Genomic DNA, 25,556 nt, shown 5'->3' with positions numbered 1-25,556 from the left:
GTGCTTTGTTTCGAAACAAAATGGGTTTCCAAGTTAAATTATAAGAACATATAAAGATTTTTGGTGTATATTACATACAATTCTGAATTAGTTACATGCCAGGTACAAATGTTTGCTTATGCAAATTTATTTGATTATTAAAATTCTACCTTAATGTGCAGTAATGCTGTGAGGTTACTCTAGAATGAAACACTTATGGAATTCATGTTAAATTGGAAATATAAGGGGTCCTGGCTGCATACTTGAAAACTAATGATCTGGCAGGCAGAACAGTACTGACTTTGTTTGATTTTTGAAAGCTGAGCAAATGCAGGCCTCACCTTTTTGCTTTTAGAAGAATATTATGCTGCCTTGAGGTAATGACTATTTTAATTGTGTCCACAGTTGATAATGCCATGGTGTTTTAAATTCCTCTGTGTGTAGAATCCTTTGTTTTTACAGAGAACTCAATACAAATCTTGAAATTTGCTGCTACATGGTATTTGAAGTGACTTAAAGCTCTCAGTGTGAATTAATCTTAAATGCAAACTAGGGAGCAAAACCCATTACCTATTACAAAGCCTTGTACTGGAAAAGGGCTGGAAATGATTTAGTTAGTAATTCTTTCAGTTACTTTTCTGTATCTGTTTTCTTTTTCTTTTCGGATGGGGCATTATTTAATCTTCGTTGGTTGAGAACTAAGGTCACTTAGATATTTATTTAACCTCATTTTCCTTAACTTGTAGATATTATGTGCAATGAGTTAAAGCCATTTTGTTATTTTATATAACTTCTTGTTTTGTTCTCCACAATGGTTCACACAATTTGCTCATGTTTTGAGCTCTTTGTGGAGGTTGTAGTGGGGTGGGGGGGGGCTTTATTCTCCCAGATGACAAGCAATAGAACAAGAGGAAATGGTTTCAAGTTGCACCAGAGGAGGTTTAGGTTGGATATTAGCAAAAAATTTCTTCATGGAAAAGGTTGACAAGCACTGGAACACTCTGCCCAGGGAAGTGGTTGAGTCCCTGTCTCTGGAGGTATTTAAAAGAGGTGTAGATGTGGCACTTAGGGATGTGGTTTAGTGGTGGACTTGGCAGTGCTGGCTGAACGGTTGGACTCAGTGATCTTAGAGGTCTTTTCCAGTTGTATCATCCTGTCATTCTATATAGTTGAGAAAAAAATTGTCTCACAACATCATTATATGTTGATTTGAAACTAACAGAAGTGACGAGTTCTCTCTGTCTTCTGGCATTAGTTTCTTTGATTAATCACAGCACTAGAATTTTTCTTTTCCATTCATCCGGTTTTAGATTTGAGTAAATGGTTCTTTTTAGACTTTTCTCCACTAAATTAAAGATATAGTCAATACCTGGCATCTTCCTAGAATTACTTATTTATTCAGTGTGTAAGAGGCCTCAGGAGTGCTCTCATTAAAGTCCTGCTCAAATCAGTGTGGGTTTTGGGGTCAGACAAGATTTCTTAGGCCTTTATTCAGTAGTGTCTTGAAAACCTCCAAGGACAGAGACTTCATGGCCTTCCTGAGCAACTTGGGCCACTGTTTGATTGCCCTCAGGTGGAAAAGTTTCTCCTCCTATATGTAGTTTGAACCTCCCTTGCTTCACTTTATGTCTGATGTCACCCCTCCTCTCCCCATGTATCAATGTGAAGAGTCTGGTTCTGTATTCTTGCAACTTGCTTGTAGGGGGCTGCTGGTAAGTCCCACAGAGCCTTCTCTTTTTCAAGCTGAACAAGCTCAGGGCAAGAACTTCAGCCCCTGTACAACTTCATAGCCCTATTCTGAACTTCATCAGTGTTTTCTGTTTGGGACCCCAGACTGGACTCAGTGTTCCAGATGTGATCTAATGAGTATCAAGTAATGGGAAATGGTCACTTTCCTCAGCCTACTTGCTATGTTCCTGTTGATGATTTTTAATGTTCTCTACACCAGGACTGCAGATTTTTCCCAGGAGGGCTAGTCCACAGCCTGTGCCATTATGAGAGGGTTAGTCTTTCCTAGGCATTGTTCACTCCTTCTAGGTCCCCTGGGTGGCACTCTTGCCTGTGAGTTTATTGACTGCAACTCCCAGACTTGGTGCCATTTGCAGTCTTGATATGGGTGAATTCTGCATGTCACTGATGAAAAGACTGAACAGGTCTAGTCGCAGAATAGACATGGAGCAACTCCATGTGGAACTAACTTCCAAACAGAGCATGAATGAGTAACCATCACCCTTTGACCCTAGCATTCCAGATACTTTTTCACCCATCTGATCCACCCATATAGACCATAAAATCCCACATTCCATACAGGGATGCTGTATGCTTTTTTGAAGGGAGATTGCATCACCTAGTTGTCTCCTCTTCGTAGTTGTTCCATCACAGGAGGCAGTCGGGTTGATTTACCTTTGGTGAATCCATGCTAATTATTGCCCTGCCAGGCCTGACTATATTTCTATTTGAAGATACTTAACATATAGCAGTCAAATCACCTCTCTGTATAAGGAAAAAGACTGACCTAGCTGAGTTGTCATAGCAAAAACTTTAGCGTGTTTTTTTTTTTTTTTCATTCCTTTGCAAGTTTTTTCTTTATTTGTTTGTTTCAGGGCTCTAGACTCAAATGTCTCTCTTTGGTACGGTATCTGCAGTGCTGTGTCTGCCAATTATATGTTCTTGATGTAATTAGGAATTACACTGCTCAAACATGCGTTTGTATCTAAGAACTTCAGTTATTCATTGGCCATAGCGTGGTAGTGGGATCACATTTAGAAACCCTTTAAAAGCTTTTTTAGTGAACCTGTAATGTAAAATATGCCTTAGTGCAGTCAGTTTCCATGTTCTGCTTTTGAAATAGTTTGCAATTCCTTAAGACAGAATTTTATTTTGTGTTTTGTTCTCTTGTCAGGAAGTACATGTCAGCCTGCTACTTCACAGTTGTCACTCAGGCACTGCCAGTAAGACCATTCCCTTAGAATATTCATTGGAGGTGGTATTACCCAAGCTGTGACAGCAATAGCTACTAAAAGCCTCATTAATCATGTATAAATGTCTATTAAGGTTATGAACTAGAATATTAAACATGGTATTGAATATTGTATAGCCTTTGAACATACCTGGTTACTGTTATTGTTTTTAATAATGCACAAGGACAGCATAATTTCAGTTATCCGTTACATTGAGAAAGCTAATTGTTCCAACACTCTTAGATTACATTCAAAAGACAAAGTAATAGAGTAGGAAGGGTGAAGTGCATTTAAAACAGGGAAGAAGAAATAATCAAATAATGCATGATGAATTTTCATTAGAAAGAAAATAGCAATTTCACTAACCAGCAGTAGCTTCATAAATAGCTTCATTTTCCAAGCTATATATGCAGCACTTTCCTATCCCCTTTATCATGAATGTCATGTAAAATGGAGATTTGGAACTGTAATTTGACCATGCTTTCTAGATCCCTGATTCCTTAAAAAAAAGAAAAAAAAGTCCACTGTGGCTTTGTGCCCTCAGCAGATTTCCAGTCAACTCTATTTTGACAGGTTGAAAATACACTTGAGTTACCAGTCTCTGGGTGGAGGATCCACTTGAGGTTGTAAGTCCTAGAGTATGTGTGTAGGGCTCTTGTGCAGAACATATTTCACGGGAAAGGAAGAGCCAGTAATGTAGCTTTAAGATGAAAAATTGAAAAGTTGTGTGAGATCATGCAGGAAGTCGGTGAGAGAGCAGTTGACTCTTTTTTTTTTTAACTACTCAGGGTAACATTTTAAAAAATAGAACCTGACTTCTTTCCTGGAACTTGCTTTCCTTGGTTGTCCTCTTTTAACTGCAGTCTTGGGTGACTATGATTAGTCAAAGTCATCTATAGAGATACGATTGAAGCCAGAGTTGGGCAAACACCTCATCAAATACAATGAAATAAATTGAAGGAAGGGTGAAAATACTCATCTTAGTATTTAAATGGATTCACTTTGATGCTGTTCACACTCTTTTTGAGTATGTTTCCATAAATATTCTAGTGAATATGTTAATTGGGAAGACTGTCTACAGAAACAATGAATATCCAATTTTAATATTCATAGGAAGTAGATTTTGAAATCATATTTGTGAATACTTGAATCAGAAAACTGATTCTGGGAGTTCAGCTTTATCCAGTTAAGTGCCAAAAGTTTATCACATGGTCTGCGTGCATGATGAAAACTGCCTGAATTTTTAATGCTTGCAATAAGTTAGTCATAGGAAGAGGCAAACAAATAATTAATTAGTAAAATGTCTATCAGACACTTGCAACTGATGAACAAACATCAGAAAATAATCCCTTTACAGGCAATGTAATCAGAAAGGAGCAAATACCGGAATTGCTTTTTTTATTACGTTTCCTTCAGTGGACCGGAATTTATCTGGTATGTGTCTCAACAGGATTAAACAAGAAAACTTAATCCAGTGTCCATTTCAAATAGAAGCTTCAGCTTCTGTATTGATCCTATCTATTTAATAAAATTCTGAGAAAAAAGTCCTGAAAAGAATGTCTCTGTAAGTAGGAAGGTTGTTACTGTGATGGGTGCCTAAGCAGGTTTACAGGAGGTGTATTTTAGTTAAGACTGGCTATCTTTAGTTAAGATAGCAACCCCTTCATATCCATTCTGGAGTAAATGATAGTGGTATACTCCTGTCTTGTTTTTTTTTTTGTTTTAGGACATAGAAAATTGTCACGGAAGCACCTCTATGTCAACTGCAATCACTATACCTTCTTAAATATATTCGGAGATCCTACAAGGATAAAAGAAATCATGATAGTAAAGACCTCAGGCTTATGTGAAGTTTTGTTTGCTCTGTCTTGGAAAACTTGTCCTACAAAACCCCTGTGATTTGGTTATACAGAATACTGCTGAAGTTAGGTTGAAGGATGCTGTGGACCAGAAGGTCCGTGGTATAAAAGCTCAATCTTGTTCTCTGCTCATCCTCTTTAAATTTGCAATTCAGTGTTCTTGCATTTATTTTGTTTTACAGACTGGAGAAGCCTTATCTGTCCATCATCTAAGAAAATGAAATTAATAAGTGAATGTGAAAAATACTTTTTCTCCCCATTATATAAATAGTCTGCCTGTGAGCAATGACAGGAAATTTTAAGTAGTTTCTGTAGCAAAACAAGAATGGCCTTAAGCCAAGAATCTCAGCCAAAATATAACTTGTTCATGAGAAGCTTTTGGAGGTCAAATTGTGGAGTTAGTGAGGAGCATGGATTTTTTTTTTTTCTTCTCAATCACTCTTTCAATTAAACTAAATACTTATAGTGCTGCAATACCATTTTGTCTTTAACTAATAAGGTCCACTATAGCTCAGTGCCTGAATGCTGTAGTCAGTGCTGTTTCTTCTTTAGCTTGCCAGGAGTTTAAATCCTTAAACCAAGATGCTATCATCTCAGGAAAAGCCACAAATCTTGCAATGCACACTTCTTTTGTCAGTGTGCTGTACCAAATGAAAGCAAGTCTGCATTGCTTTTTTTTGCATTCCAGTATACAGGGGACACACATTTTCCTTTGCCACTCATCTTTTTAAGTACATGGTTATCCTTTCATAATAGTAAAGGGAGCTGTAAGGTTACCTGCTTGTGTCTCTATACAATCTCTTGATTGGATGGAATGTTTCTTTGTTTCTAAACACCAGTTTTCTCTTGGCTTTCTTTTTCTAGTCATCTTTTAATTTTTCATTTCTGGCAGAAGCATAAAGGTCAGAATGAAAAGAAATTCTTTGAGCAGGAATAAGGGGCCAGCTTCTTTGGAACAGCAGCTTACTCTGAATATAATCTGTGGGATTTCTCAAGGTTTTTGTTTTATCTTTGTCTTCCTCAGTCTTTGAACAAACTTTTGGGAAAAATGCTGTCTATAAAAGTTGCTTTACACAGAGGTGAGCAAATTTCTCCCAAGAAGAAGGGGCATCTGGATGCCCAAATTCTGTTGGGTCTGTGTGAAAGACCAACAGTAGGAGAGCTGTTTCCTGATTATTCCTCCTTTTTTGTTTCAAAGATAAGTACTTACTAACTTCATAGTCAAAACATGTTTTTCTGTAGAAAAACAGAAAAGCAAGATGAGCTTAAATGTCTTTTTTCAAAGAACCCAAGAAGTACTGCTTGGCTTTTTGAAACAAAATGTGCAGTATAAGTAGACCAGAACTCCTTTGAGTGCTGGAACTAATGTAGCCTGACTTGATGTGATTGATGTCATGCAGCTGATTGATGTTGAAGTTGCTTTTCCTACAATTAGGGCATTTATAAAATCTAGCTCCCATATGGATCTCCTGGTACCTAAATAAATCTTGAGCTCATGCTGCAGTATATTTCTCAATGGTGGAACGTATAGCATTTCTCATCTCTGTGTTCCTGGCAACTGTGGAAGCTTCATTAGCTCTGACTTCTTTCCCTCTAACAAAGTAATTTGAAATTAATCAATGAGCTTTGGGGGCAAACAGGCAAGCAGGTCAACAAATATATATGCATAGGATGAAAAAATACCCAAAACAGAGATATTTTAAAAGACTGAAATGAAAATTTAGGTTATGATTCTCAGAACAATTAACTAAGGCTGTTTGATTTTTCCGGAGTTTGTTGTTTTTTTGTTTTTTTTTTTAATTTGCAGGGGGTTTTCAGATTAGGAAAAAAATTGAAATCAAAATCTTTCTTGTTAGACAGTAAATTGAATCTCTAGTGCCTTTCAGTACTTTTGAAACTTATATTTGGGATATTTATTTAAATGTGTATAATACCAGCCGGAGAAGGAGTCAAGTTAAAAATAAATTCAAAGAAGTCATTCAAATTCGTCACATATGGTCATTCTTATGTCCTGCAGGTAATGCTCTAGCATGGATTAGGAAAAGCAACTGATTGGGAAGGTTAATAGCCTGTTATTGCATAGACATGGTTTAGATAGGCTTGGCTTAAGACTACCAGTATCTTCAACATATCTCTTTTATTCCATCCTTACCCTTTTCAAACATTTTTTCAGACATGATAACCATTAAATTGTTCAGCTGAGTAATTATTTCCTCCCCTTGAGGTTTTACCTCTCTTGTGTTGCTTTGTAACTCTTGTTTTTAGACTTGAAAGAGGGTGATTTTTTTAAGTATCTAGATATCCTTGGACAATTGAGTGAAATGCACAGCTAACTTCAAAAACATGGGCTGACAGCAGTCATCCTGGTTCACTCAACTTTGTAGATACCAACGATAAGTGGAAAACTTGATGACCTGGAGACTGATATGTTTTTTTGCCTGCGATTCTTTTCCAGTTTAACCACGTTCAAGCCATTTGAGCTATCCTGCTGTAATGATTTTGTCCTAACCTGTGGCATGACTGTCCTTCTCTATAGTTCTGCGGAACTGGCAAAGTTCAGGATGTAAAAAGCTGTTGACGGAGGGGCTCGGGTACATATATGCACACGATCTATAAGATCTCCAATATATCCACTTTATTAAAAGAGTTCTGACCTTTTATAGTTTCTCTATACAAGGTCTCGTGACCAGATGCACACAAGCTACTGTCCAGATGTAAACTTACATTACAGATACACTTATAATTGGTTTATAACAGGTATCTAGTCAGAATAAGGTAATTATTTACTTTATCAAACCCCACCTTCTTCTTGGCACAAAGTTCCTTTTGTTCTAGATAGGAGACTCACAGCCATCTTGGCACTTACAATTTATAATATCTATAAAGCTACATTAAAGCAAAGTTTATAAAACTACAGAACACAATATAAATTGCTCATGTATCCATTGTGTTCCTTCCACAAAAAGCAAGGTTTTAAACCTCCTTTTTTTTTTCTTTATAATTCTGTTTACCTTTGAAATTGCTGAATGCCAGAGTTTGCAGAGATCAGTAATTAGGAGGGAAGAACTGAAAGTAGTGAAGTGAAAATTACAAAAAAAATTAGAGAATCATCACATTTTCCTGAGTTAAATTCACGATCCAAAGGAGAATTTGCTTCTGTTTGGTATATTTACTTTTAAAAAATTATAGGTCTAGTTAAAATATTTTACTGTCCCAGTGAAGTGTTTCTTAATGAGATACTTTTTCCAGTAAACCTGTAATAGTGGGTCTATACCTATCCAAAAGAAGAGGTGTGTGATCTGCCCTGTGCATCCTGCTTCCTGAATTCTCTAGATGCCCAGTGAAATCGCCATCACCAGTGGGTGCTTTCAAACAGCTGGAGTATCTTACCAGCTTGGATTTATTAGTCTTGAATTGAAAACCAAAAATGTGTATCTACAAAGTAAACTGAAGATGTGATTGTAGTACAGTCAGACCTGCATGTGGTGGCTCTAATTGAGCAAGCACAGGTACTATTAGGGGTAGAAGAAACATGGGCAGCTTGTGGGCTTCTTTCTAGCCAGTGAAACCTGGGCCTGTACATTTTCAAAGTGATTATTGTTCTTCCTAAGCAGATTAAAACCAGTGCAGTTATGGGTGGTGGTGCTACAATAGCACCCTCATTTGGCTTTCTAAACACAGGATTGAGGTTGTCATGGTGTAGTTTAATATCAAAGGATGTTGCATACAATTCATGTAATATACAGAGGATTATTTCTGGAGCTGAAATAAAGCCATAGCTAATAAGATAGAATTATTCTTGTATGCTGGAAAGCTCTTGGAGAAATTGCTGGAATAAAAAATATGAAAGAGAAATCTGTTTATTATATGATTAAGTAGTTGTGTTTCTCCCCACTATTTTCTTCCTTTCCAGTTTTTTCTATTTTATTCATCTTTCATTGTTTACATGTCAGTGCTTCTCTCCTAGAGTTGTTGCAGCAGTCTTTTGTTTAATTTGTGTTTCAAAATGGACCTTGCAGACAAATTTGTAGATTGGTCTCAAAATCACACAGAAGAGTTACTGATTTTTTTTTATTGGTTTCTGCAGATTTGTAGATTTTTACCATAAGAGTGAATGTTAACAATCAATGTCTCTAACATCTTGTATAGTGCAAACTGTATTTTGTTGTAGAGCTGATAAAATAATGCTGGCTGGTAATTCTTGCATCTGACCCATGCATTCTAGGTATACCAAAGCTTTTCTTCCTGCCTTAAAGCTGGTGGAGGATTGTAGCACATCTCTGAATAAATTATTTCACCTTGTTTAAAAATACATGCTTTAAGCCTTGTTCAGATATTTCTAGCTTCAAGGCAGGAAGTGAAAGGTGAGAAGTAGATGAGGAAAAAATAATATAAAAGGATCATTTTAACAGTTTCAGTTTCATGTAAAATAAGCGGCCATGATGATGAGATATTGCAGTACATAAAGTGCACTGCAAGAAATATCACCTTGAGAACTGTAGATGAGAGTGCTACAGTGCTAAAGTTACGAGGATATATACCTGTTTGAAAAAAGAGATAAATTTATAGGATAATTTCTAACCTTCCCATAACTAATAGAAGCTAGTTATCAGAATGATTGGTTGCCACCCTAGTCCAGAAAAACTAATTTCCCAAGCAAAATGTTTGTTTTGGGCTCCAGGTTACTGTACCTTTTCAGTTGTGAAAAATAACCCTTCAGAAAGGATCAAATCACAGTTTCAGCTGCGGGTAAAGAGTGTTCATTAAATTTAAGAAAAATTATTTATTTTTATTTGAGCACTAATTTGGCAAGCAGTTATTCATGAGATCAAGACTTACAAACATGTTTTATCGATATTGTTATCTTGATTCTGCAGATAAAACATAAAATCAGTGTACAGTGTTTACATGTTACATTTAGAGCATTAACAAATGGAAGATTTCTCATGCATTTTTACCTTGCATTAAGGTATTCAGCATCCATGAGTTGTATTGAACTCATACCATCATGTTATGGCCTGCCCCTGAAGGTGAGGGTAACTCAGGTTCTTGTTAATAGATCCTTTGGGGTGGATTAGAGTAAAACAACACTGACTGATTGGTGTTTGTAAATATAAATATGTAGGGCTTATTTTAGTACAGTTTGGTTGCAATGGAAAGGAGATATGTAGCCATTTTTGTTATTATTATCCATAGTAATATAACAATATAAAGGTATGGAGGTACTACTTAAGAAAATAAATAGGGAGAAGAAAAAAGCAGAAAGGATAAGAGTAGACAGTGGAGAAGAAAGATATCACCACCTATGGATCCAGCGATGAGACTTGATTGTTGCAGTTTTGGTGCCCATTGGTTGAGGTGATGGTCACAGTCTTGATCCGTTGGGGTTAGGGAAGCCCATGAAACACAAAATCCAGTGGGTCAATATACCCTTAGGTTGAGGTGGAATGCCCAGGCACCTCCCCTGCGGGGGAAGTTTTACACTGTGTGGTGCAACACTGTGAATCTCTTGCAACACTGGATCATGTGCAGTCCTCTGGTGGAAGGCCCCAAAAATGAGTCTGGGTGCACTTTGGGGGTCTTTGATGGTTTATGACACCTTCTGAGACATGGCAGCTGCCTCTCCCCCTGATCTGTTTCTCGTTGGCCTTCTCCCTTATCGGGCTCAAAACCCAGCTTGTAACCTCTGGTGGTGAGTGTGCACCCTCTGTGCCTTATGTGGATCAGAAGTTTCACCACCACAGACAAAAACCTCTCCTTTTCCCTTCTGTTGGGGGCAGGGAGTGCAAACCTGGCCTCAGCCAAGCACCCTACCGCTTTTGCAAATGGTCGATTAACCATTAACATTTCAGTCTCTCACACACTGTTTTAATACTCACAAACTGTAAATTCTCTACCTGTCATTGGATTTAATTTAACCTAACTCTCTGATTTTGGTTGTTAACTTTAGCAGGAATAATATTTTTGGATGAATGGGTGCCATAAAAGTATGCTTTTCATTCTCTTCTAATCAAACTATTATAATGTGTATCTCAAGAGATCTACACTGACTTTAACAGAGAATCCTTTTGGTCTGAGAATGTAATACACACAGAGTATTTTCTAGGAGTATTAACTATTGGGGATTTAGCTATTTCTCCTCTTGCTTCATTGCATTACAACCCAAGGGTTGAAGGTAAAAATTTCAACAGAGAAGTTTCATTTTGTAGAATATTCTTATAGAAACCAAGTTTAAAAATCCATCTGCACAGCTACACGTAATTATTGGTTTCCAAGGAACTCCAGCTAACTCTCTTCAAAGCTTTGCCAATATACACAGAGGTAAGTAAGTCTGAAAATAACAATTATCTAACTTATTTGAGTTGGGTGAAGGTATTAGTTGCTTGCTCGTGTACACTTGAATGGAGATGTGATGAATTAAGTGGTCTTTCCTGTAGAATGCAAATGCCTTTAACCAAGCAACTGAAACCTACTATTTATCTCCTTTAAATTGTACGACTTTGTTTGCCCAAGAACTACCTCATAGTAATCTGACTCCAGAGTTGATGAGCTTCATTCTCAGTTTTTTGCTTTAGGAGATTTAAGAGCAAAACGTACCTCCGTTATTTTTGTCCCTTTTTCCTCCCACAAATTTTAAACATTCATATATGCCCCCTTTCTCTTCAGCTGCCATACTTGCACCTCTGTGATTTGATATTAATAGCAAAGATTAAGCAGTTTCAGCTCATCAGAAAAGAGATATTAATCATCATCAGGCCCAATGAGAAGTTTAATTTATCGCTTCTCCTTTTTCACTAAGCCCTGGTGGCTGTCAGTCGCACTGATGTCTGTGGGACATTTAATACTCTGCTTCCAAAGATGCATTTCAGTGGTTTCTCTCCTTTTATTTCCTCTGTCAGTCTCAGTGAGTTTCATCATTGCAGGCTTTAATTGAAGACCACTGTCAGGAGATAGAGAGAAGAACATTATTTCTTCAACAAAGCTGCTTCAGGGGCTCATGGTTTTTATTGTGTTCAGGAGGAAGATGGGTTAAATCAAGATACTGTAAACTATGGGAATTGTTCTTTTAGTATGTGACTCACTACATGTTCCTGTGAAAAATTCCATATCCTCCCTGTCCCCAGCTCCAGTATGTACGCATTTATTTATTTTGCTCAGAAGTGTGGTTAGATTTGCGGTGCAATATGGATGTGGAGCACACTGGAGCAGGGGATGACAGGAAAGAATCCACACAGAAAACTTCATAAATTACACCCATGCAGTTATACTGATCACTGTCATAGGTAACATCATTGCAGCAGCACAGGAATAGCTTTTGCCAGCTCAGTTAAAACAGCTTCCAAAATGACATATGTACCAATAAAAGCAGTCATGTGAGGTATTGTACCAGTTGACATAGCAATAGCTGTTTAAAATAGCATGTATCTTAGACTGGCACAAGCCTACCTTACAAAGAAGCCCTAAACTTCTTTTTTGAGATTATGCTGCTGCTGTCACCTGTTGGCTGCAGTCAGACAGTGAAGAACTGTCTGTATAGGTGTTAATGTGCAATCTGCATATCCCACCTATTTCAGGGGGTTTATTGGCTTCTAAGTGGTTTTAGAAGTGGAAGCTCTCCATTAGGAGCACCAGGAAGTTACAATTTCTAAAAGAAGAACAGATCAGAATAAGACAAAGCAACACATGGAGCTCAAAAGAAAAATGTCAAGTCTTCTTGTGTGTCAGTCAGATAGACTTCATGTATTAGATAGTGGCTTTGTTGCCTGAACAGTGAGGTTGTTGATTAATTTGAACATTATATGCTGTGAAACCACTTAAGAGGTTAGTAATTGTGAATGCTGCCATTCTTCCATTACTGGCTCTGAGTTCCTGTGTTTCAGTCAGCATTTCTCCCACTGGAAAAACAAACCTCTTCAAATTTGAAGAGGATCCAGTTGAGCATCCAAGAACTTTACTCCAGAATCTCTCATTACCTTTTAAAATCTCTGTAGAAAAGATGGCTGCTCAGCCTGTTACTTTATACTGGGAAATTGATTTATTCCATCTTGCCAGGAAGACTCATGTATAACTGCATTTTCTTTAGCTTCCAAAAAGACCTTTATGTACATTCCTCACTTGGGATGAGTCTTGGAACTGCAGTAGTCCTTTAAGTTTTCTAGGCACAGAAACTTCCTGAGCTGTATTAGAAATGACCCTTTAAAAATAACTATTTTTTTATATTATTAACCATTTTTCCATCTTGGCATCTAAAGCCAAAATAGGCCAGTAAATCCAGACATTAGAAAAAGTTCAAAAGTGCAATTGATACTGCTCAAGAAAGGGCAGAACCTTTTCTGACAACAAATCTACAGAGAATAGCACTGGTTTTCTTCATTTGGCATAATAATTTATTTTGCAGGTTGATTCAGGGGACCCAGATCTAGCATAATAGTGTCAACTTGAAACAAAGCATATTGGTAATATTTGTTTTAAAAAAAATGTTTACACCATACTGCAATCTGTGAATGTATCTGATGTGCAGAGAAGGATGAGACATGTAATTTCCTGTGTTTTTTTTATTAAGGGTAAGGTATTGCCCCTGGAAAGAAATTGTTTGGAAAAACATTTGCATATTTAAACAGACTTATATTTCTAATAACTAAATGGTTGTTTACTGTACATATCCAGCAGTACATTACAAGGATTAAGAAGATCTTATATTATTTGAATATTGTTTAGAAGTATTCCACTAAGGTCCTGGCACATGTCGTACTTTGACTGCACATAAATAATGGAAAAATCTGAGCCATTTCCAAACAGGGGGTGTTGTACTAATTATCGTTTGATTGCACAAAAGTAAAACACTTGATATAGTAGCTATGGTGGAATTGAGACTCTGCTTAGAGGTATGCAGGTAATGGAAAGCTTCAATTGATTTAAGGATTACCCATGGTAATTTTATGTGGTGCTTGTTTGAAGAACCAGATTTTCAGCATTTGAGAGCAAGAATTGCAAAAAGAATTGGTGAGGGTTAGAAACAGTTTTTAGTGCGTCTCACAGAAGAATTGTTCTCGTGTGTGGTGAAAACTGAGAATGTGAGAATTTAATTAGGGATGGAGAAGCTAATGAATGAAAGTGGGGAAAGAACAGTTCTCAGGTGTTATTGCCACTTGTCATAAACAATTTCTTGGTAGGAAGCTGAATGGAATACTTGTGAGTTGGTTTTTTTGTAATAATCCAGGCAGGAAGAGAAGACAAAGGAAAAGATATGCAAGTTGTGGGATGTAGTAAAAAAAGGGGGATTCATATGGAAAAGAGAGGGTATTATCTTGAGGAGTCAGGAAGACACTGAGTTCTGTTATGAAGGCATCATTTGCAATATTACTAAAAGCAACCTCCCTGTGGTGCACACTAACTGTGTTGTATTTGAGCATCAAGAATGTGTGAAAGGATTCAGCATCATGAAAATGTGCATGTTGTTATCCTTTCCAAATTATTTTTCTGGATTTCAATCTTTTGCAATTATAGGGAATTTTTCTATGTGATATTTATTCTAGACATGAAAGCTACCAATCAGACTTGCAAATTGATGATTGATATTTGATAGTCATCAAGTGTTTGTGGATTTAACTCAATCAGTGTTTTAAAGTTGTTTGAAAACCTACTTATTTGGTCCTCTCAAGAGTAAATATAACATAAAATGAGCAATTGAACAGAAAGAGGAAAGTGACCCTGTAAGTGAGGCATTTTTGGTGATGGCTGATGGTGCAAGGATTATTTATGGCTAATTTTAGCCTCCCTAGACCTCCTAGCACTTTTTATTATCAATCCAGCTGAAGAGCAGAGGCTTTACATCATCAACCCTCCAGTAAGACAACTGGTGGTTATGTGGTTAAAAATAATACAAAGAGTAACTGAAAGACAATGACTGCAACTTGATAAGGAAGTTGTATTCTGCCCATGTAGTCTAATTAACAGTCCCAGTGTATCGTAAAAACTTTAAGAAGTATTTACAACACTTATGTTTTGGTTAATTGTTTTCTATGCAAATATAAAAGGACAAGTATGCTTCTGGATACTGAAACAGAAGAAAAGGAAGTAAAGTTAAAAGACTGAACTGAAAGAGTCAATATTCTTTCAAGATTGCTGGTTGAAAAAGAACATGAGATAATGGCTGTGAGATTCCAGAATATGGACAAAAACACATTCCTACTTAATACTATTGATTATTTGTCTCCAAAGAAAACAGCATAATGGCGATACCAAGTTGATGTTGATGTCAGCTAAGGATACATTAGAAAAAAGTAAACAAAAGGTCTTTGCTTCTTAAGGTAGCAAAAATAGGGTAAAACAGATCAGAACTTCACATAAGCAGTAATGCAAGATGTTTGAACTATTATTTCTGAAGAGGTTTGTTGAAAAAATTGTGTATCTCAGCAGTGTTCTGAAGCATATGGAGGAAGGTCAAACCTCTTCCCTAGATGTTTAAAGAGAGTAAGGTTGATAAATAGTGAAATTCTCAGGAAGACAAGGACTTCACATTTGTATTCAGTACTTCAAGCTGACCAGACTTTTCATTGCATACAGAAGTGGATTTGATCAGAACATAACAAATTACAGGCTGAAATTGCAGCAGTGGGAGATTTAGGTAGAGTTTGACTGGAGGAAAAGCAGAAGGTGTGTAAAGTGTTCTGTTAGATTGTGAACAGGAGTTGTGAAATCTCCACCATAGTCCAATGGCAGATTAGTTCAGTGTTGGTAAGTGTAAAGTAAGGCACCTTGGGAAAGAATAATCTTAATTCATTATAGTGGACTCCTAGGTGGCCATCACTGCTCTGGAACTCAATCTTGAACTTTCATACATATTTTTAGGAAAGCTAGATTTGATACTGGAGGATAGTAGGTAATGTCAATAGCCACGGGCAAAACTTGATAGACCTTGCTAATTATTAGAATGGAAGAGTTACTTGTATTTTTCACTTCCTTTACCAAATTGAGAGCTTTCTAAATACACAAGACAGGGCAGAGCTTTCCACTTGAACAGATACTGTTAATACCAGGACAAATAGTTTTTATCAGATCAACAGTACATTTAGGATGGAAACGAGAGGAAAATATCTGTTCATCAGATCCGTATACTTCTGGCACTGTCTCTCAGTGGGATTAATGAAATGCAAAAAGCTCTCACTGGTTTTAATGCAAAACTCAAGCTGTTTAAGAAAGGGCTTATATGATATTTCAGCCTGGGACAACTGGGCCTTTGCTCAATAACTGAAAAGGTCCCTTCTAATCCTATGTGGTATCTTGGCAAATATATTCCCTATTTGCTTCATGGAGCTTTCTTGGGTTCCACTGAACAGTCAATAAATAATCTTCTTTGCTAGAGAAGGTGTATTATTTGGAGATTATGATTTGGATTCTTCGTGGTTTTAAAACACCATTTTTAAGGCTTAGAGCAGCAGCAGAGCTGATTATTTAGTAGTTATTACTTGATGAGGTAATGACACTTGCCTTTTTTCCTAAGTACTTTTTGATCTACTGATGAAAAACACTCTATAGGCTAGGTAATATTATTGTTAACAATAATGCAGTGTTGGGAACTAATTAGTCACACCGGCCTTCTTTGGCAAAGGAAAAGAAGTGTTGTTGGAGAAAAAGGAATGCTGTTAAGCTTTAGGAATGCTTATTTTGAGTGACAGTCTCACTGTGTGATATGAACTACTCAAAGCACTTGTGTGCACTTGTGTGGGAAAGTGGATTTCTTTCAAAGTGGTTCAGGGTTTATTTGGTGTGTGTGGTCAGGTTTTGGTAGCAGGGGGACTACAGGGGTGGCTTCTGTGAGAAGCTGCTAGAATCTTCCCTTAGAGCCGATGCCAGCCAGCTCTAAGATGAACCTGTCGCTGGCCAAGGCCAAGTCCATCAGGGACAATGGTAGTACCTGTGTGATAATAGAGTTAAGAAGGGGAAAAAATGTAATAGAAGCAGCAGCTGGAGAGATGACAGAAAATATGTGAGAGGAACAACTCTGCAGATACAGGTCAGTGGAGAAGAAGGGGGTGGAGGTGCCCCAGGTGCCAGAGCAGAGATTCCCCTGCAGGCTGTTCCCCTGCAACCCATGGAGGTCCTACATTCCAGCAGATCAACACTCCCACCCAACTTGGCTCTATCTGCGAAGAGGCCGAGGGTGCCCTTGATCCCCTCGTCCAGGGAGTCGATGAAAATATTAAACAGGACTGATCCCAATTCTGAGCCCTGGGGAACACCACTCATAATCAGCTGCCAGGTGGATTTAATTGGTCACCACTCTCACCACTCTCACTCACCACTGTTCACCGCGCTCTAGGCCCAGAATCCAGATGATCTGCTCCATGTCCTTCGCCAGCACCAAGGTCAGGTTGACAGTCCTGTAGTTCCCTGGATCCTCCTTCTGACCCTTCTTGTGGATAGGTGTCACATTTACTAACCTCCAGTCCTCTGGGACCTTGCTGGTGAGCCAGGATGGCTCTTAAATGATTGAAAGTGGCTTGGCAAGCCCTTCGGCCAGCTCCCTTAGTATCCTTGTGTGAATCCCATCCCTCAAGATGACAACAAAAGATGTTACTACAAATACATCTGCAACAAAGGAGGGCTAAGGAGTATCTCCATCCTTTATTGAATTCAGAAGGAAACATGGTGACAAAGGATGAGGAAAAGGCAGAGGTACTTAATGCCGTCTCTGCCTCAGTCTTTAATGGTAAGGCAGAGCTATGTTCTAGTAATGTTTTCAGAGTAAAGAAAGAAAGAAAAGAAAGAAAAAGGAAAGTAAGAAAGAGGTGATCCATCAAGGCTTTTACTAGGAAAAACAGTAATTTGAACACCATAACTATTATTATCCAGAGAAGTGTTTGAATACTTCTGTTTCTTTCAAGTTTCTTTTATTTCAATGGGGAAATATTTCCTGGTTTCGTATTTTTGTGCAACTGCAGCTGCGTGGTTGTGGTGGGTTGACCTTGACCGAATGCCAGGTGTGCACCAAAGTCACTCTCTCACTCCTCAGCTGAAAAAGGGAGAGGAAATATAACAAAGTCTCATCGGTCGAGGTAAGGACAAGGAGCTATCACTCAGCAGTTACCATCACAGGCAAAACAGACTTGGCTTGCAAATCAGAGTAGAATAATGAGAAATATAACTTAATCTTAAGAACAGCTTCCCCCACCCCTTCCTTTTTCTGGGGCTTAACTTTATTCCTGATTCTCTACCTGTTCCTGCCGAGCAGCACAGGGAATGAGAGCTGTGGTCAGTTCATTACACGTTGTTTCTCCCTCCCATGGAGACAGTCATCCATGAACTTCTCTAGTGTGGGTCCCTTCCCCAGGGTGCAGTCCTTCAGGAACAGACTGCTCAACCATGGACTTCCATGGGGGACATCCTGCCTCACCATGGTCTTAACCGCAGGCTGTGGAGGAACCTCTGCTCTGGCACCTGGACTACCTCCCCCTTCACTGACCTGGATGTCTGCAGAGCTGTTTCTCTCACATATTCTCACTCTTTTCTCTGGCTGCAGTTTCTTCTGTGCAGTAATTTATTTTCCCTTCTTAACTCTGTTATCCCAGAGGTGCTACCAGCAGCAGGTCCATCTTGGAGCCATCTGACACTGGCTCTCTAGGATATGGAGGAAGTTTCCAGCAGCTTCTCAGAGAAGCCACCCCTGTAGATATCTGCTGCCAAATCGTGCAAACCCCATACAGGGGTAGAACATTTCTGCAAGAATCTCTTACAGATAGTTGTACCTAATATCTGTAGTCCCTAATTTCTCTACCCCTAATTCCATACTTTTTGTTGTTATACTCTACTTATGTTTGACTTCACGGTAGACTGTGACATACAACAGTTCATCACAGAAGGAAGAAAACATTTAAGTACTTTGTTGCACTTTTGAAGTTACTGGTTCCCCTTTCTTCCACTTTGCTGTTTTTCAAAGAACACGCTGCGTGGTCATTCTGACCACCTCAGCCTGGGGGACAAAACTGAAGGCAATTTCCCAATGTCCTGAATTATTGAGAATTCTTAGTGGTTACTATGGCTTTTGTGTCTTTCTTACATTGTTTGCTGGTCTGGTTTCGTGTAACACTTTCTCTTCTGATCAATGATGAAGGTAAAAGCAACAACAATAAAAAAAAATTCACCACTGAAACTCTTTTCCCTCTGACTTTCCTGCTTTAGCCGTTTCTTACTGCACCACAGCCTGTCACTGCCGTGCTTTATTGTTCACTTGCATGTTCATCCATACCCCTGTTTTTTCTTTCACATTTATGCTTGCTTACCTTCTATCATCTTCAGCCTCACTCACTCAAAATCCTGTAACTGTTTTCCCCTTGTACTTGCACTGGTTCACACATCCGTCTTTCCTCAGTGTTTTCGCACCTTGAACCCTTTTAAGCCTTTTGTGTTGCACTTCTTTTTCGTGCTTCATTTCACTCTGTCTCTCTGTCACACATGTTCAATTTTCTCTGTTTTATTACTGAATTCCCAGGGACATATTTGCAGTACTACCTAGGGGGAATAAGGGCTGCTATTCTAGTATTTCTCTAATAGTGTTTATGTTCCTTGTTCAGCACCAGTGATGATGTGATCAGAAAATTTTAACCACTGCTTGTTTCCCTCCACATGTGCATAATTAATTTTCTTTCTCTTTAAAAACATATTTCCATTTGCTTCCTTTTTTAAAAATTGATTTTCACTAGAAAAAAACCCAGGCTTATTTAGGAGATATAAGACCTAGAAACATTGTTCAGAAAAGTTATGGTGTGGTCTGGGTGGAAGACCCAAGGAGCCTAGAAATGGAGCTAAAAGAGAAGAGTTTTGCATCCTCCCAGTTATAATAGATAAGATCCAATATGGCTCGAATGTTCCTTTCTATACAAAAATTACATTTCAGAATTAAGGTAATGCAGATCAGTTAGGCACAATTCATCTGTCTCTTGCTTTCCTATGCTTTGTATTCTGCTCTCTAAATATTTGCTTAGCTATACTTAACATGAAAAAAACCAACCACCAACTGCAGTTTATGTTACTGTGTTAGGAGTCCTTTTAATATGAAAATAAATTACCCCCTTTATGAGTGAACTTCTCCTAACCAACATAGCTTTCTGTTCTTTTTTTTTCTAAAATACTCTTCAGCTGTATGGGGGTTTTGGATCTATTGTATTTGCACAAACTTATATGCTGGTTAGGAGCAATTATGTTTAGGGCTTCCACTGAAGAAAATGTGATGAGAAGTCATACAGCCGGCCAAGATAAACTAGGAAACAAGATTTTCAGATAGCTGAAAATTTCTTCCCAAGTCCATGCACTGCTTCTCTCTAGCTTACTGTTGGTCAATTTTTAGCGTGTTTACAATGAGGCTGGTGAGATACTGGAACAGGTTGCCCAGAGAAGTTGTGTATACCACATTATCAGAAATGTTCAAGTTTGGACAGGGCTTTGAAGCAACCTGGTCTAGTGCAGGAGGTCCCATTGCAGGGGTGTTGACTAGATGACCTTTAAAGGTCTTTTCAAATGGTTTTAGTGTTACTTCACCGCAACTAAGAATAAATAAGAGGTAGGACAATATTTTCCTTTACAAAGAGAAGAAGCTCTGTCTCTTTTTCAGTGACTTATGATGAAAGGGCTGGTGGGGAAGGGATGCTGGGAAGGAGATGTTCAGATGTTTTATAGAAATAAGCAAAGGAATTCATACAGGATAGTAAAACTCCAAGCACCTTTATGTTGCATTTAAAAATAAGATTGAAGCACTACTGTTGCATATCCAGTATCTCTGCTTCTGTTGGTAAGGTGGAACGTGGACATTTTGGAATTCTGTGTGCTGCCTGAGCCGATCCAGCCTTACTGGTGTCTGTGTCTGAACTAGTTAATGAAAACATCTCTGGTGTGTCTGCAGTTCAAAGCTGCCATGGCCCATGACCAAAGATAATGGTTAGTCTGATGGGAGTAGCAGCAAGAAGGGAACCTTAGAGAAGAGGGGCTGGAAAACCAGTAGAGGTGACCAGAGGCCTTTGTGAGTGATCTGAGCTACTGATCCCTCCAGTTATGTCCTACCTCTCAGCTGACAGCTGCTTTGCTTCCTGGGAAGGTTTGGATCTGTTACTGGTAAGCACAGAGAGGGCAATTTTTCTCCTACCTCCTAGTTCCTACTGTCAGAAATTTTCAAAGCCTTGGGTCAAAAGAATCAACAGAACTCCCAAGTTATTAATTAGTTATTACTGGGGTAATTACTGTTAGTAATTATGGGGCATTATTTTGATGTCTATTTGTAGTCCAAGTAAAACTTTCACTGTCTGAAAGGCAATTTGATTTAGAAGATAGTTAAATAACTGTTATCAGCAGCAAACCTACAGGTATGTCCATTTTTCTACAGCGACAACAGGACATATCTTTTGAATGATGGAGGTTTAAATAGATCATTAAAGTTTGAAGTGCATTTTACCTTGAGAGCATGGGTTGAAAGGGAAAGAAATGTTATTCCCTGTCTCTAATGCTTTCCCTTGACTCTTGGCTTGCCAATAAGACCTGCATGACAAAAGTATATTTAGAGCACAAGTGCATGTTACCTAAAGAATAAAGAGCAATTTGGGCTTGATAAATGTCAAGCTAAACTGTGCTCATGTTAAGCCACAGCTGCAAATAGGGGGATACTACGTGCAGGTAGGAAATTACCCAAAGTGTAATTTTCCTTATTGTAGACAGAGATGACCGATATCTGTATTTGCAACTAAGGTTTTCACGAGTCAGTGTCTGTAAAAATGTAGCTTTGATTGTTGTTTATTTCCAAATCTGTACCATCAAATGAGTGTAAAACTTACAGAAGAGTTACCAGCTCAGTGGGGGCAAGGAAGGGAGAACACTAAGATACATCTTAGCACATAAATAAAAGTGGACCTCTCAATTTTCTTGAAATTTATCAGAAAAGAAAATTCAGGGGTTTTTTTTAAGCAGTTCCATTCATTTCTTTAATGAGTATTTGAAAATCTTTAACTTTCAAGGGTAATTATTCTCTAAGTCTTATCCATTCTTTCCATTTTTGTAGATATTTTTCTTCCTTTAAAAAAAAAGAAAAAACGGATTAATTATAAGAAGATGGATACTTAACTAAGCTTCAGGCTTCTTGGTGAGTCCTAGCCTGAAGATGATAAATGTTATATCTGGCAATTTCAAGGGTTTTTTCTTTTAATTGAGTTTTTTTTAAATGAGGATATATTAAAAAAATTGCAAGATGACACCCTCAGGAAAGCATTGCATACTTATTTTCAATATCAGAATAACAAAGAAAAGATTGTATATGGCTATCTCTGTGGGAACAGAAAATCCTTCTCTTTTCTTAGTCTGTAAAATAAGAAACTGTCGTAGTAAATTCACAAAAATAGATGGAAAGAGAAAAGAATGAATGTAAGTCCTCAAACTTTAAAATATTTCAAACACTCCAAACGTCTAAAGATTTAATAGAATTTAATTGGACCGATGGTATCTCCTTGGCTAGAAGAAATACCAGTTACAGTGTTGTCAATCCCAAATGTCCTAATATCCTGAGTTCTGGATCATGAAAATCATGACATTCAATTTTTAGTTTTGTTTCTAAAGCAGCTCTGCATCTGTTCTCCTAAAAATAAAAGTCCTCATTAGTTACCATTTGGGTTATGAATTATTAGATCAGAATTTATAACTAGATAAGAGTTTCAAGTTTTGCTTTGGCATTACAAAGAACATAAAAACTACTTACGATAGAAAAGAAAACCAAGACTCTGAGTAACAGTTCGCATGTACATACACATTAATTGAGATTGCAAAATCTAAGCTGTACATGTAGGGCAGGTACATGGGATTGTCATCTAAATTAATACTGATTTTTTTTTCTTTTGTCCGTCTTAACGTTCTAAGGAAGATTTGTTGAAGAATTATGACATCCTATGCAGTACTAGTGAAGTGCATCTTATTTTCTTTTCTCTGTCTTTACTACTTGCATCCTGAGAGTGCCAAATGCTGCTTCTCTCTCTCTCAAACTTCAGAATCGACATAGGAATCATTAGCTTTCAAATGAATGGTCCAGGAAATGGCAGCTTTTGGGAAATTCTGTGATAATCCACAGCAATTAGCACTGCAATGTGGAGCTACCAATGGTCACGCTGACATCTGGCAGCTCAGTAGGCTTTATGGGACTTGGCCACAGATGCTTGTGGCAGTTGCTTGCATGTTTACTTAGGAAAGGGTTGTGAAATATCTGCTTCCTCTTTGATAGGATGCCTTCCAACTAAGAAGTGGCAAGAGAAAAACTTTGGGACGAACAGCAGGGAATATATTAGTTTAGTCCTTATATGCAGCAGTGGAGTAGGTAGTGTGGCATGATCTTGTCAGCATCATTAAATGCTGAATAGGAACCATCAGAGTACTGAGTCCTTTGAGTTCCTTGCAGATATTCCTGTTTCAGTAAGTGACACTTGTTCCTTGCAATCTGATTAACTGGCTAGTTTTTAGTTCTTAAAATAGAATGTCCTGATATTGTATCTTTTCAAAGTGAAAATTTCTTACTAAATCAGACACCTTGCAATGCCTTAATATGTTACATCTGTTCATAACCTTTAGTTGCCAACTTAAGGTTGGATGAAAATATAAAACCAGTCTTATCAGATTGATAGTAAAAAACCCCACAACTATTCCTATCAATTCCAATCAACAAAAAAAAATTATATTCCTATCAATTAATTTTCTATCTATCTACTGACTTCTGGATTAACTTTCTCATTACTTTAAGTGCACTTAGTGCACTTGGCATCAGTGCAGCAGCCCCAAGAGTCATCATCATCATTCTGTTTCCCCTTTTTGAGTACTAACACAGAATAGAGGCTCAAGTCAATAAAACAGCCTGTCCTTTCTAATAGGTATTATGTAGTGCTCTTGACAGTTCCCTGCACAAATTCCCTCCTTTATTCTTGAGCACACTTTCTTCCCCTGTTAATTAGTATGGACCACTGGATAGAAGGTTTATGTCCCTGTTAACAAAAGTCAAGTGTTAATGCAAATCTGCAGTGCAACTATTTATATTATGTAAAATCACAATGCTTATTGTGTTCAAAAATTACAGATTCTCTAAAATTTCTAAAAAAGGAAAAAGGTCACATTCAGTTTGTCTTCAAGTACATTTAGTTTGCCAAACGTGCACTGCTTTCCAAGACTTTGATGTGTGATGAGCAGACGTATTTCTCATCTTTTCCCATCAGCATATTAGCTTCCTTCATTTTTTAACAGTTAAGTATCAAAAGCTTTTCTTGAGGGACTGTCCTTCTAGCTTGAATCATCTGACTCCAAGACACCTTTTGAAATTTTTCCTAAGCCCCATTTTAAGCCTGTGTTAGAGAGGATCATGGGCTGAGTTTACACAAAGGGGCATTGTAGTACAAAGAACTGAATGGGTATATCCTTGCACAATAATTCCAGCTTAGTATTATACTACACTTCAACTATGTACCACAATGAGGCATCACAAGGGAAAAATTATGAACTCTTTTAACCTCTCTTTCTTTCTAGTTCTCAGTTTGTCTGTTTTTTAATGTGTACTTTTGCAGCTATCATTGAGAACTCAATGGCTGATATTTAATTTTCATAGCTCTTAAATAAACCTCACAAATACAGAAAGGAAAACTGAAAAACACTCAAGCTACCTTACACAAACTGTTCTTCCTTCTACAATATTGGAATATATATACCTGACTCCTCTTTAAAAATGAAATGGAATAGCTTTATAAGCAATAGCTGCTACTTATGGCGGTCAAGTCGCTCTTTCAACGCCTCCAATAACAGGTCTTAGTGTTCCTTGGACTTTTTCCCTGGAATTTAACTTGTAAAACCTCTTGTTCTTGTTCCCCACAGACAAACGCCATATGGACATTGTTATGTTGTAATTATGGAGAGCCTAATATTTTTGTTTGTTAGGATTATGGGATTAGTTTGGCTTTTAAATAAAGTGAAACAGACATCTTCTCATTACCATTTATATTGCTTCTTTCTTACTTTGGTTGCAGCCAATAATATTAAAGTGCAAGGTTTGTGTGATTTCATAGATTTTGGTGCCATGAGATGTGGCAGCAGAGTAATGAAGAGTTTGGCTTTGACTGGCTTCACAGTGTAAGTGTGGTAGAACTTCATTAGTTCACATGCCCTAAATTGGAGAATTGAAATCTTACATTTCAAAATTCCTCTTTGAAATTTCAGAAATGTGGCTCTCCAGGCAGGGGCTAAGGTGTAGTGGAGATCACGGAGTCTGGGGTGCATACTATTTAGCTCCAGTAGTGCTCTCAGTCCTTCACCAAAATCACTGACATAAAGGGAATTTGTAGTATACCAAGCAAAACGACACTTGGAGAGACAGAGAATAATTGGTGATTATTGCCAGTTATTTCAATGCTTAATTACCTTTTCTGCTCAAATTTTTACCTTGTTTCTGTCTTTCATTTTTAAAAATTCAATTATCAATCGCTGCTTCCTGTACCATTCTCTTAAAATTGGAAGAGTCTTCTTTAAATAAATTGTAGCATTTCTCACAGGTACTAAAGGATATGAGCGAATTGCCTGTTAGCCACACTTTTGTTTTTCTGAATAGATTTTGTGTCCTTCAGCAGTTCATTCTGAAATAGGTTTTCCAGCACTTGGGCCATTCTGTAGGTCTTCGCATATTTCATATTATCGAGTTCCTTGTTTAATAAGGGTCACCAGAACACAACAGGATTCCATATTCTTCATTTATTTTTGT

At 37.7% G+C, this 25,556-nt stretch overlaps 1 protein-coding gene across 1 annotated transcript in view; it reads left to right on the top strand.

Moving 5' to 3' along the window:
* Positions 1–25,556, top strand: part of LARGE1 (LARGE xylosyl- and glucuronyltransferase 1) — a 194,084-nt gene that overhangs the window by 893 nt on the left and 167,635 nt on the right. The gene's annotated exons all lie outside the window — the stretch shown is intronic.

Source organism: Empidonax traillii, unplaced genomic scaffold, assembly GCF_003031625.1.
Source record: "Empidonax traillii isolate 1590-97213 ecotype Southwest subspecies unplaced genomic scaffold, ASM303162v1 scaffold191:size1449129, whole genome shotgun sequence".
NCBI classification, from domain to species: Eukaryota; Metazoa; Chordata; class Aves; order Passeriformes; family Tyrannidae; genus Empidonax; species Empidonax traillii.
The sequence above is the reverse complement of the archived record's forward strand: the minus strand, read 5'-3'. Positions and strand labels throughout refer to the sequence as shown.